The sequence below is a fragment of the Gymnodraco acuticeps genome, unplaced genomic scaffold, assembly GCF_902827175.1.
Source record: "Gymnodraco acuticeps unplaced genomic scaffold, fGymAcu1.1, whole genome shotgun sequence".
NCBI lineage: Eukaryota > Metazoa > Chordata > Actinopteri > Perciformes > Bathydraconidae > Gymnodraco > Gymnodraco acuticeps.
This window is the reverse complement of record NW_022989901.1, coordinates 111,763-124,755: the sequence shown is the minus strand read 5'-3', so window position 1 is coordinate 124,755 and position 12,993 is coordinate 111,763.

The following is a 12,993-nucleotide window of genomic DNA, read 5'->3' as shown; positions in this document are numbered from 1 at the left end:
AAATACCTGTACTTTCTACTTCTTACATGTTGAACTCAAATACCTGTACTTTCTCTACTTCTCACATGTTGAACACAAATACCTGTACTTTCTACTTCTTACATGTTGAACTCAAATACCTGTACTTTCTACTTCTTACATGTTGAACTCAAATACCTGTACTTTCTACTTCTCACATGTTGAACTCAAATACCTGTACTTTCTACTTCTTACATGTTGAACACAAATACCTGTACTTTCTACTTCTTACATGTTCCAAACAGTCTGGTTCCTTTAGTTTGAATGTGTGTTTGGTGCCTAGGCTACTAGAGGAATAAAGGCAGACGTCAGGGAGGAAGAGGAAGAGGAAGAGACAGGTGATGAAATTAGCAATAATACAGCAAAGATACTCATCTCCCTCACCATGGCCATATATGAGGTAAATTACCGGCGTCAAAAACGATTCCTGGCGAATGTGATGCGAATTGTGTCGACCCAAAACTCACAAAGTGTTGGCTTTCAAGAATTCACCGTCTTGAAAAAGCACACGTACAAATGTTATTGTTATCATATCTTTGTAATCACACGTTTATTCAATATTTCCTAATAGACTATGTTTGATTGTAAAGTTAGCACAGTATGGGTGAACCACACACACACACACACACACACACACACACACACACACACACACACACACACACACACACACACACACACACACACACACACGTTATGACATCATTACAATTTGACTGAGATAATCATTATTGTTCTATTAATATAAAGGGAGGTCAGGTACTCTTTAAAGCAGCTGCTAGTTATGGGTACTTTCTACTGAAGTACATTTCAAAGTTCTTTACTTTCACTTGAGTAAAGAAGTTTAGTCAGTACTTCTACTTTTACCAGAGTATTTTTAAACACGAGTATCTGTACTTCTACTTGAGTGAAGGATGTGTGTACTTTAACATCTCTGGATCCATCACTTCTTCTTCACCTCAGAAAGAAGCATGCTGCTTTGTTGGAGGAGCTCAGGTCAGAAGACTTGCATTTCCATTCCTACTCTGTAGCTGCTGAGCTTATGACGATAAAACCTTTGGATCTTTGAAGACGTTGTCGATGCTTACCTTCAACCACTCTGAGGTGATTCATGTTCCCCTCCAGCTAACACCGTGACGTGACCGTGACGTTCTCACTAAATATATATAAATCCTGTATATTCAGTTTGTTACCTTCCCTCCACTGCACGTCACTTTCAGATCAGCTAATGAATGTACTTCCCCCGCTGCACGTCATCCATCACCAGGATCACGGAGTGCTTTTCAGATCAAACACTACATTTATCGTTTATTTCACGTGCAAAAATGTCCTGCATGTGCGAACACAGGAGTGCAGATTAAAGGAGAAGTGGGAGATGGAGAGCACAGAAACAGAGCTCCAGTGTTCCCAACAGGTGGGAAGAGACATATCATCCTAAGGAATGTTCATTTTAAGATAAAAAAAAACGTCCTTATTATATTAATTTGTCTTAACGTAACTTTGTGTCTTATCTGCCGCTTTTAACAGCTAAATGAATACTTTAAATCATGTTTTTATTTCAATATTTTGGTAGTCATTTCGCCATAATAATAATAATAATTGACATCTTTGACACACGAGAGGAGAACACGATTAGTCCCACAGAAGGGACTTTACATGGCTACACTAAAAGTAAAAATAGCTTAATATTAATTATTGAAGTATTAATGGACCATAGATCAAAAGCTTCATGTCTCAATCCTTACTTTTAATCCTCAAATTCTGACTTTTTTTGCAAAAGAAATGAGACTTTTTCAGAAAATCAAAAAAATTCTAACTTTTTTCTGAAAATCTTGACATTCAGACTTTTTCATAAAAAACTTTAAATTCTGACTTTTTATAAAAATCATGAGCTTTAGTCTGCGGTCCGACCGTCTCAAATGTTCTGGTTCTTCTCGTAGCTCCTCAGCAGAGCATCTTCTTCACCACAAGACTCTACAGAGTCATTAAACATTATTTGTGGGATCAGCTGCAGAGACTCTGAGGTTAATGGCTCCCACTTAGCGCCTCTGACAGCTTCCTGTTGGACCTCCTCTGTCTCAACGTCTCAAATTGTTGTTTTTATCTCAAAATTCAGGTTTACTTTCCAAGATATTGACTTTTTTCTAAAGATCTCCAAATTGTGCTTTACATTTTTTTCTGACTTTCTTTTCAAAATCTCAGAATTGTTTCTAAAAATGCTGACTTTTTCTAATAAATCTGGCTTTTTTAAAAATCTTTTTTTGAATTTACATTCTGACTTTTTGGTGAAAATCTCACATTTCTGACTATTTTACAATAATCTTAAAATTCCGGCTCACATGTTCTGGTTCTTCTCGTAGCTCCTCATAGCAGAGCATCTTCACCACAAGACTCTGCAGAGTTATTACAAATGTCCTCATGTCAGATTTTGGATAGCAAGTCGTTTTGGGTCATTCGTCCAAACCGCAGTGAATCTGAGGTTAATGGCTCCCACTTAGCGCCTCTTGCTCCGACAGCTTCCTGTTGGACCTCCTCTGTCTTAACGTAGCTTGTCAGACACGCTGCAGATAACCCGAGTGTAAGCTAAGTGATTCAAATGCAAAGTGAAAGGAATACAAACGAGCTGTTTTGTCCCGCGTAATCATTCCTTCGCCTCCCAGGAGCCTCGTAGAAAAACATTTGTTCTGGAGAACAACACACTCATAAAGAGCTGAAGGTAATTAGCCGAGCAAGAGAGATACTGCTTCTGCAGGATGAGGGTTTCATGACGAGCAGCATCTGATTCCTCGCACACAGCTGATCTGGGGTCAGGTTGCTCTGATGTGAAATTAAAGATCAAACGCACTTTAGCTTCTGCAGGAAGCACTGCGTGTGTGAACGCGTTGTTTCAAGCTTAAACAGTGCTTCTGTTAATAAATATAAATATACAAACCGTATTTAATTTAATCTTACTGTTCATTATTTAACTTTACATTCTGTTCTTGTATCATATTCTATTTATGTTTATATAGACTTCTTGCACTATTTTTTATTTGTATTTTATTAAATATGTTGCATTGTTGGAGGAGCCACACATCAGAGCAATAGCTCAAATGTAGCTTATGTGCACATGACATTAAAACCTGTACATTGCATTTAGCTGAAGCTTTTATCCAAAGCGACTTACAATAAGTGCGTTCGACCAACAAAATACAAACTTGAAGAAAACAGAATCATAAAGTACATCAGGTTTCATAGAGCCAAACATTTCAAGTGCTACTCAACTGGCTTTAGGTAAGCCAGTCTTTTATTAGTATATAAGTGCTTTGTTCATAGTTCTATCGCTCGAAGTGGAGTCGAAAGAGATGAGTTTTCAGTCTGGAAGGTGTGTAAGCTATCTGCTGTCCTGATGTCAATGGGGAGCTCATTCCACCATCTTGGAGCCAGGACAGCAAACCCACGTGTTTTCGCCGATGGGAACTTGGGTTCCCCTCGCAGCGAGGGTGCAGCGAGCTGTCTGGCTGATGCAGAGCGGAGTGCACGTGCTGGGGTGTACGGTTTAACCATGTCCTGGATGTAGGAAGGGCCAGATCCATTTGCAGCATGGTAAGCAAGTACCATTGTCTTGAAGTGGATTCTAGCAGTTACCGGAAGCCAGTGAAGGGAGCGGAGGAGCGGAGTGGTGTGGGAGAATTTAGGAAGGTTGAAGACCAGACGAGCCGCTGCATTCTGGATGAGCTGCAGAGGTCGGATAATTATACTATGAAACATTTTAAAATGCAGGTCATGAACATAAGACCTAATTTAACTGAATATGTAAAAGCCAATGATGACATGATGAATGAAACATCAGGGCAGCTTATCATATGATCTTTTAACTTTCATTATTTAATGTCACATTTGACACACAATTACATCACATGTCACTTTATAGACGCTTTTATCCAAAGCGACTCACATACTCAGTGCTGTGGACAATCCCCACAGGAGCACTTTGGGGTGAAGTGTCTCAGGGACACAACGACATGCTGACTGCAGTGGGACTTGAACCTGTGCACCCCTGATCCCAACACCAACATCAGTTTGTTAAAAGTCCGTCTTTCTGGAGGGCGGGGCTAACAAAAGCCGATTTGAAATCTGTCCGCAATTACATGAGCATTGATCGTACAGACTTTTGAATTTTGGAGCAAACATATTCAATCAGTTTGAATAATTTGACACTTTTACAACATCAAAAACAATGAATGACCTCATCGTTTGATCTTTTGAACATAGTAACTTAACGTCGTATTTTGACATTTTTAATCCGATCGACTCGCGAGGAAATTGCTAAATCTTGCAAAAATGATACAGAGAAAAACGCACGTTATTCAAAATGCCCGTCTTTCTGGGAGGCGAGGCCAATGGAAGTCCATTGGGAATGTTCTCAATGAAAGCAGCAGTCTAATTTAAAGAGCTTCTTAATGACGGAGAAGCAGCAGCAGTCTGTAGAGGCTGTATTTAATGTTGTGACCATGATATATAACTTGGCCAGGACTCTGCTGCAAAAGAGGTTTTTATTCTCCATTAGACTTCTCCTCTTTAGGCTCTCATCACACTGTTAGGTCAATCTCAGCAGGAGCATCGGTGCATTTCATTACCGGGATGAATCACGAAGAGTCACGTAACGTTTAAAGGTCCTCCAGCAAACTGCTTTTGAAATCCTTGACAGGTGTGCGACTGGTATCTTTACTTCTCTCTGTGGAGAAATATCATTTACACCTCAGGAAGTTTGACATCTGGCGCTTTAGTTTCTAATTGAAGTAACTGTTACAAAAGATTCAGCTCTTCAGGTCATGGTCAAGGTCATGAAAATACCAATCCAGTTTAAGGGTGAAATAAAATAAATCTCATTAAAGTTACTGAACATTTGAAGAGCAACGCTGACAGTATTTTTGTGAGGATGACATTTCCCGGGATGTGGACAAAAACATGTTTTAAACTATCTTTCAGAGTTACGTAAGAAAAATACAGGAGCACTTAAAAACATCTCTGCATAATCAATCACAACGAGTTCCACTGAAACTACTCTGCATATAAATCAGCCCACACACACACACACACACACACACACACACACACACACACACACACACACACACACACACACACACACACACACACACACACACACACACACATTAAATTGGCTGCTTTTGTTGTTTCATTTTAAACCTTATAATTAATTACACTTTAATTTATGTTGCCGTTTTAATTAATCTGTAAGGACTTGTTTCAGTCAAAAGCATCACACCTCACAGTCTGAGAGAAACAGGTGTGCGTGGGATTCTCTTTCACACCTGTCCTCTCCTGAGTGTCGTTATTGATGCATTTAACCATCACTGTTACATAAATGACATACAGCTGTGAACAGATAAGCAAGTGATGAAGAAACAAACAGTGTTTCATTTTTTATATATCGTAGAATCGAGAGGTGCACGGATATTCCTTAATTGGACTTTTTCTCTGAACTGTCCCTTGCTGCTTTTCATTGTGTTTGCTTCCGGCGGTAAAAATATTTCTCTCTCCTTGAGCTTTAACTCAAATCTGTGCTTCTGTGCGCAGAGGATCAAAATAAAATGTGTATTTTGGATGAAAACTGTCCTTAAGGAGGAGAGTGTGTTTCTGTCAATATCCTAAACTGCCTTTTAAATTCTCAACCCTTTTTCTATACACTTAAGTGTTGGAAAGAGTTTAATAATCTGTTTTATTTTTAATTTCACAGTCACTATGAAGTCCTTATATTCTTCTCATGCATCAACGATTACCAGAGGTCTTTTAATATCAGACAATAATTAACACATTTTCTGCAATTTCCTATGGAAATCTGCAGGCGGCTGCTCTGACAGAGGTTTTTTGATAATAATGCTAAGCTAAAGGTGGCTAATGTTGCTATAAAGGCACTACAGCACGGTCACATGACTTCACGTCACCACCGCTAAGCTAAAGGTGGCTAATGTTGGGCTATAAAGGAACTACAGCACGGTCACATGACTTCACGTCACCACCGCTAAGCTAAAGGAGGCTAATGTTGGGCTATAAAGGAACTACAGCACGGTCACATGACTTCACGTCACAACCGCTAAGCTAAAGGAGGCTAATGTTGGGCTATAAAGGAACTACAGCACGGTCACATGACTTCACGTCACCACCGCTAAGCTAAAGGAGGCTAATGTTGGGCTATAAAGGAACTACAGCACGGTCACATGACTTCACGTTACCACCGCTAAGCTAAAGGTGGCTAATGTTGGGCTATAAAGGAACTACAGCACGGTCACATGACTTCACGTCTCCACCGCTATGCTAAAGGAGGCTAATGTTGGGCTATAAAGGAACTACAGCACGGTCACATGACTTCACGTTACCACCGCTAAGCTAAAGGTGGCTAATGTTGGGCTATAAAGGAACTACAGCACGGTCACATGACTTCACGTCACCACCGCTAAGCTAAAGGTGGCTAATGTTGGGCTATAAAGGAACTACAGCACGGTCACATGACTTCACGTCACCACCGCTAAGCTAAAGGAGGCTAATGTTGGGCTATAAAGGAACTACAGCACGGTCACATGACTTCACGTCACCACCGCTAAGCTAAAGGTGGCTAATGTTGGGCTATAAAGGAACTACAGCACGGTCACATGACTTCACGTCACCACCGCTAAGCTAAAGGTGGCTAATGTTGGGCTATAAAGGAACTACAGCACGGTAACATGACTTCACGTCATCACCGCTAAGCTAAAGGTGGCTAATGTTGAGCTATAAAGGAACTACAGCACGGTCACATGACTTCACGTTACCACCGCTAAGCTAAAGGTGGCTAATGTTGGGCTATAAAGGAACTACAGCACGGTCACATGACTTCACGTCACCACCGCTAAGCTAAAGGTGGCTAATGTTGAGCTATAAAGGAACTACAGCACGGTCACATGACTTCACGTTACCACCGCTAAGCTAAAGGTGGCTAATGTTGGGCTATAAAGGACTACAGCACGGTCAGGGTTGTAGGACTCATTCTTGGACCACTCTATGATAAGAAATGAATGAATGGACACATCCAGGAGCAAAATAATGTAATATTTGCAGCATTTACCAAGTCCCAGGTGTGAGTTAAAATTAAAAATGATGCTGCCGGAGGAAGAGCCCGAAGCTTAAACACTAAGGCTGTAAATGTTAATGCTGCATTGAAGCACATACAGAGCACAGAACATTTTTAATTGTCCTGTTATGAAAGCCAATTCTTCCCTGTTTGTTTGGATTTTGATTAAAGAGCTCCTCATGTCCCAGTGTCAAAGTGTCCTTGAAAAACAATCTGGCTGCCAGCCTCTGTGAGTGAGTGTGTGTTTACCGGGTGGCTTTAGCACTGTATAAATGCAGTAAGCACACTATAATAGCATCTGAAAATGCAGCTGAGGGTGACTCAATGTTCTCATTAGTTCATATAATAGGTCATTTATAGATTAACACCAGGGTAATACACCTTAAAGAATGTAAAAAAGAGGACCTTGTGAGCCGCTGCTGATGTGAAATGAAAAGCCGGATCACTGAAGTCATTAAGCTGAATCCTGTGGGAGCATTACATTTCTCTGTGATTAATCCAATAGAGATATTTCACTGTGGACAGGCAGGAAAGAGTCCCTTAAGATGTTGGCTGAAAGCCTTATAGCCGTTATCACCATTCTCATTAGCTGCAGCACAATTTAGGAAATCCTTAGGAAACTTTCCAATGAACAATGAGAATATATTGTACTTCTGGTCTTATCGTCTCTTCATGCAAAACATGGCTTATTGCAACGATTGTCAAGAGAAAATCTGGCCCATTTTAAGCCACGCTGGAACATAAATATTAATTATTTACCCACAACCTCGTTTCTACCGACAGCTGACTGAATATTAGCTCAAAGTTTCCAACTGTCGGCAAACAATTCTGCACATGATTTAACGCCCAAAACAAGCTTTGCATTTACTATCTTGGTGGGTGCCCATCTGGATCTGTTCATGCATTATTCCCTGTAATGGATTCATGTCTCTGAAAGCTAATTTCCTAGCATATGGACATTGTGGGGGAAACTTCTGAAGCAATTGGAGTCAGGACTCAGAGAGACACGAGGAGGGCTGGAGCTCTGATGGAGTCAGGACTCAGAGAGACACGAGGAGAACTGGAGCTTTGATGGAGTCAGGACTTAGAGAGACACGAGGAGAGCTGGAGCTCTGATGGAGTCAGGACTCAGAGAGACACGAGGAGAACTGGAGCTTTGATGGAGTCAGGACTCAGAGAGACACGAGGAGAGCTGGAGCTTTGATGGAGTCAGGACTCAGAGAGACACGAGGAGAGCTGGAGCTTTGATGGAGTCAGGACTCAGAGAGACACGAGGAGAGCTGGAGCTTTGATGGAGTCAGGACTCACAACTAGTTCACAACTAGAGACAGTTACTCGAGTCTGCTTCTCCAAGCTGAACACCGTGGATCACAGACCTTACTGTACATCCAGACTATCCCTTTCAGTTACTCCCAGACTTAGCTCTGCTACCGTTGATACTTCTACTTTTCTAGACTGTATCACTGCTCTTTGCTAAAAAGAAGAGAAAAAGGAAAACGCAGTTGGCCTTGAACTAAAAGTGATGAAATAGCTTGAAGCCAACTCGAGTGAAAAAGAAAACACCAAGAAAGGGAAGATATGAAAGGCAAGTGATAATATTTACTTTGATGAGGTTATCCAGAAGAAGCATCATGAAAATTAAAGAGTGCACAGAGGATAGAGTGGACTCCTCTGAGCAGTCATTCATTTCCTGAGCCGATAACCTTCTGTACGACGGGTCACAAACACGACAAGTGTCCGCACACGCTGATAAGCAAAGCAATTTACTGCAGTCTCCCAGTTAGCTTGGGAGTATCGGAGCACTGCCCTCGCACATTCGCTCATTTGTATTTCTTTATCTCTCGTGGCTCCGCTGAGCGTCCCTCCCCAAGTTAATTAACAAACACAGATAAGGAAAAGTGCACAAGTCTTAACACCTGCCGTTGGAAAACGCTGGTATCAGTTGTGTGTTTGGGCCGGAGAGAGTGTGTGAGAGATAAGAGGAGTTAACACAGGCTGGTTCATCAAACTCAACGCAAATTGACTCTCAACCAAAGCACCATAAACAGCCATAAAGGGACAGCATGATGGTCTGTCGGGGATTTCCAGGAACTAAAAGCAGTTGGAAAAAACCTCAGGGGGGAATATGTAATTGACAATTTCCTCAAATATATAAATGACGACTCATTTTTCCATTGGCCCGACATTCAGAAACCCCAACGGTCATAAAAACGTCCCGTTAGATTAGAAGTCTTTTTACAGCAAGTTATTAAAGAGGCCCTGTTCTGCTTTTTAGGGGTTTTCCCTCTCCTGTAGTTTGTTCTATAGGTTTTAGTGCATGTAAATGGTCTGCAAGGGCTAAATTCCCTGTGTTTGATCTAGAGCAGCAGTTCCCAAGCTGTGGGCCGCGGCCCCCTAGTGGTCCGCGAAGGCATTGCAAGTGGGCCGCCAAATCATTTGCAAACCATTATGATTTGTGTGGAAACATTTCATAGGATTTATTTTTATTTGAACCTCTTCTCCTTTTTCTTGCTTGATCCTCCTTAGCAACGGTCAGTACAGTCTGTATTAACAACATGTCACATGTTCTGAATTGACCAATCAGAATTGAGTATACAAACATCTGTTTGTTACTGATGGCCAGCTCCTTTTGTAATTAAAATAAAAAGTACTCTGAGAATTTTTTTTAGCCTCCGTGTTGTTTATGGTGGAATATTTGCCGTGAACATTTTTTAGATTCTTAAGTGGCGCCAGAGGCGGATCTAGAAAAATATTCATGGGATGGCAAGAGGGTGGCAGGAGAATTTCAGGGGTGGCATCCCCTGGCAGAAGTATATGCTGATTTAATCGCAGTCATATCAATCAATGTTAAATTGGAAAGCCACAATATTAATATTTTAACTCAATAACATTAGGTGACATTATTGTGGCACATCAGTAAAGCCTTAGGTATATAAGGTGGCAGACATCATTTAATGAATTTTAACTGAACAATAGCAGGGGTACCACATCTATGCAGACTGTTGCAATAAGTACATTAATGAACTGTCTCATCGATGTTTGTCTGAATTAATATGATAATATTAACAATCATATCATTCCTATCAGCTGTCAATCACTGTTATGATTCACATATTCAGTGTTATTATTAAATAAATTATATTTTTTGGAGAGTTAATGATGAATGTTCCTCAAGATGCTTGCTCACCCTCCTTCAAATTTGAAAGACAAGTAATTACTATCATATATCAAAAGAATCAAAAGAACAGTTCAGCGCCCCACGACTTCATTGCAAAGTTACAACCTGGACTTTACATCAGAAAGAACAAACAAGAAGTGACTAACTGCATCAATTAGGGTTAAAAAACGTGTATTCAGCTAAAACATAAACATCGCTGCAGTTATGATCCAGTGGAGAGTCCTTACCTGCTGGCCTAGTTAAATCAAAGTGGTTACTTTCTGTTGGCTGGGCAGTGAAGTTTTAGACACCGTCTTATTTGACTTTCTCAGGACTTGAAACAGTTTGTTGGGGGCAGACCCCCACAAAGAAGAAAAATATTATACACACGTAAGGTCATAATCTTAACAGTTTGTTATTCTCATCGAGTCATCCGTGAGCAGAGCATCAAGTTGGCTATAACAGCTGAGTGTGGCGATAACCATCTTGATCAGCAAAACGCCTCACAAACTGATTAAGATTTAAAGCTATGGTGCGTTTTGATTCAATGCTGAGTGCAGCCACACTGACAGGCTCTTCTCTGTCAGTGTAGAGCGCAAACAGTGGCGGCTCCAGAGTGTTTTTGTTGGGTAACCTATGGTAGGGCTAACCCATACAGCGGTGGGGCTCAAGTCAGTATTTGCAATGTAATTACATACACGCTCCCCTTGACAGTGAAACGTCACGTGTGAGGTTTAGATTATTTCCCCGTCTCAATCCAAATTGAACTGTATGAAATAAAAAGATTGCCCCCATTGTCCTGTGTGTCAAAATGACAGCCCACACGGCTCGCGTCTTGTGCTGCATTCACTTGCACTCGGACATTAGAGATTTTCTCTCATAAATGTCCGATGAGCCACAACTTTTTTTTCAAAACAAAGCTGCCAACTGGGGTGACAGCTGGGGTGGCAAGGCATTTTTCTGAGGTGGCAGCTGCCACCCCGTGCCACCCTGTAGAACCGCCACTGAGTGGCGCCCTGAGTTGAAAAAGATTGGGAACCGCTGATCTAGAGGGAGTTTATCTCTCTCTGAACACTTACTAACTTCTCAAAAGTGAGGATCTGCTGCTGTCCTTTGTCTTGTATGTTAGTAAATGAAATAGTTGGGTTATGGACTGTTGGTTGCCCCTTAGGGGAGATATTAACAACTAATGAAAGAAAACATTCTGGAAAACAATCAATAGTAAAACAAATGGTTGGCATTGCTAAACTGTGTGAATCAATGGTTATCCACTGAAGCTAAAAACCACTGTCGATACTATAAGGGGCCTCGGGGAGAAAAAGAGATGATGGTGGGCTTTTATCCATAAAAGTAATTGAGGTTTGAAGACTTGGTTTATGGCTCACTTGAGCCCCTCGGGGTCTTCAGTTAATAAACGGGAAACCACATCCAAGTCATTTTCATCCTCATCGATTAGAAAGTATAACTGCGTCTCAAAGGGCTGGTGACCTTCTACCGCTCTACCATCGAGAGCCTATTGACATACTGCATCACAGTGTGGTACGCCAGCTGCACTGATGCCGACAGGATGAGGCTCCAGAGTCGTAAAAGCAGCACAGAGGATCATCGGCTGCCCTCTCCCCTCCCTGATGGACATCTCCACCTCCCGCTGCCTCAGTAGAGCCAAACACATTATCAAGGACAGCTCACACCCCGGCTTTCACCTGTTCCTCCGGCAGGCGCTACAGGTGTATCACATCCAAGACTCAAGGAGCCATCATTGCTCTTAACTCCTGAAATCATGTGAATCAATGTGACTCTGTACATATAGATATATATCATTACTATTATTATTATTATAAATACACACTATTATTATTATTATTTATTACATTACAGATTTTATTTTTATACTCCTGGAAATAATTCCCTTATTCCTAAGTATGTATGCTGCGTGTATTTTGTTGTCTTATGTTGTGATGTTTTTGTTTTGATGGCACCCCTGAAAGGGAGAAGCATTCATTATTATCTCATGTACATGTATATGACATTCAACGATTCTACTCTATTCTATTCTATTTTGAAAATGATGTGCTTTAATAGGCTAGTTGTTTGGGAAATATTTTCCAAGGCCCATAACTGTGACCCAGTGTATTTAGTTCATGCTGTCCGGACTGAGCCCACGCACCTGCAATCAATCAATCCATCAGTGTTTATGTATAGCCCAATATCACAAATGTTACATTTGTCTCAGTGGACTTTACAGTTTGTACAGAATATCAGTATGACAATACGACACCCTCTGTCCTCAGACCCTCTGTCCTTAGACCCTCTGTCCTTAGACCCTCTGTCCTTAGACCCTCTGTCCTTAGACCCTCTGTCCTCAGACCCTCTGTCCTCAGACCCTCTGTCCTCAGACCCTCTGTCCTCAGACCCTCTGTCCTCAGACCCTCTGTCCTCAGACCCTCTGTCCTTAGACCCTCTGTCCTTAGACCCTCACATCGTACAAGGAAACACTTCCAGAGAAAACCCACAGTTAAAGGGAACATGGGAGAAACCTCAGGGAGAGCAACAGAGGAGGGATCCCTCTCCCAGGACGGACAGACGTGCAATAGATGCCGTGTGTAAATTGAAAAGATAATACATTTGCAGGTAGTCCAAACCTTGTAGCCTTGGCTGCTGTGCTCTCAGAGCTCTGCCTCCCTGCTCCTGCCTGCTGGCGTCA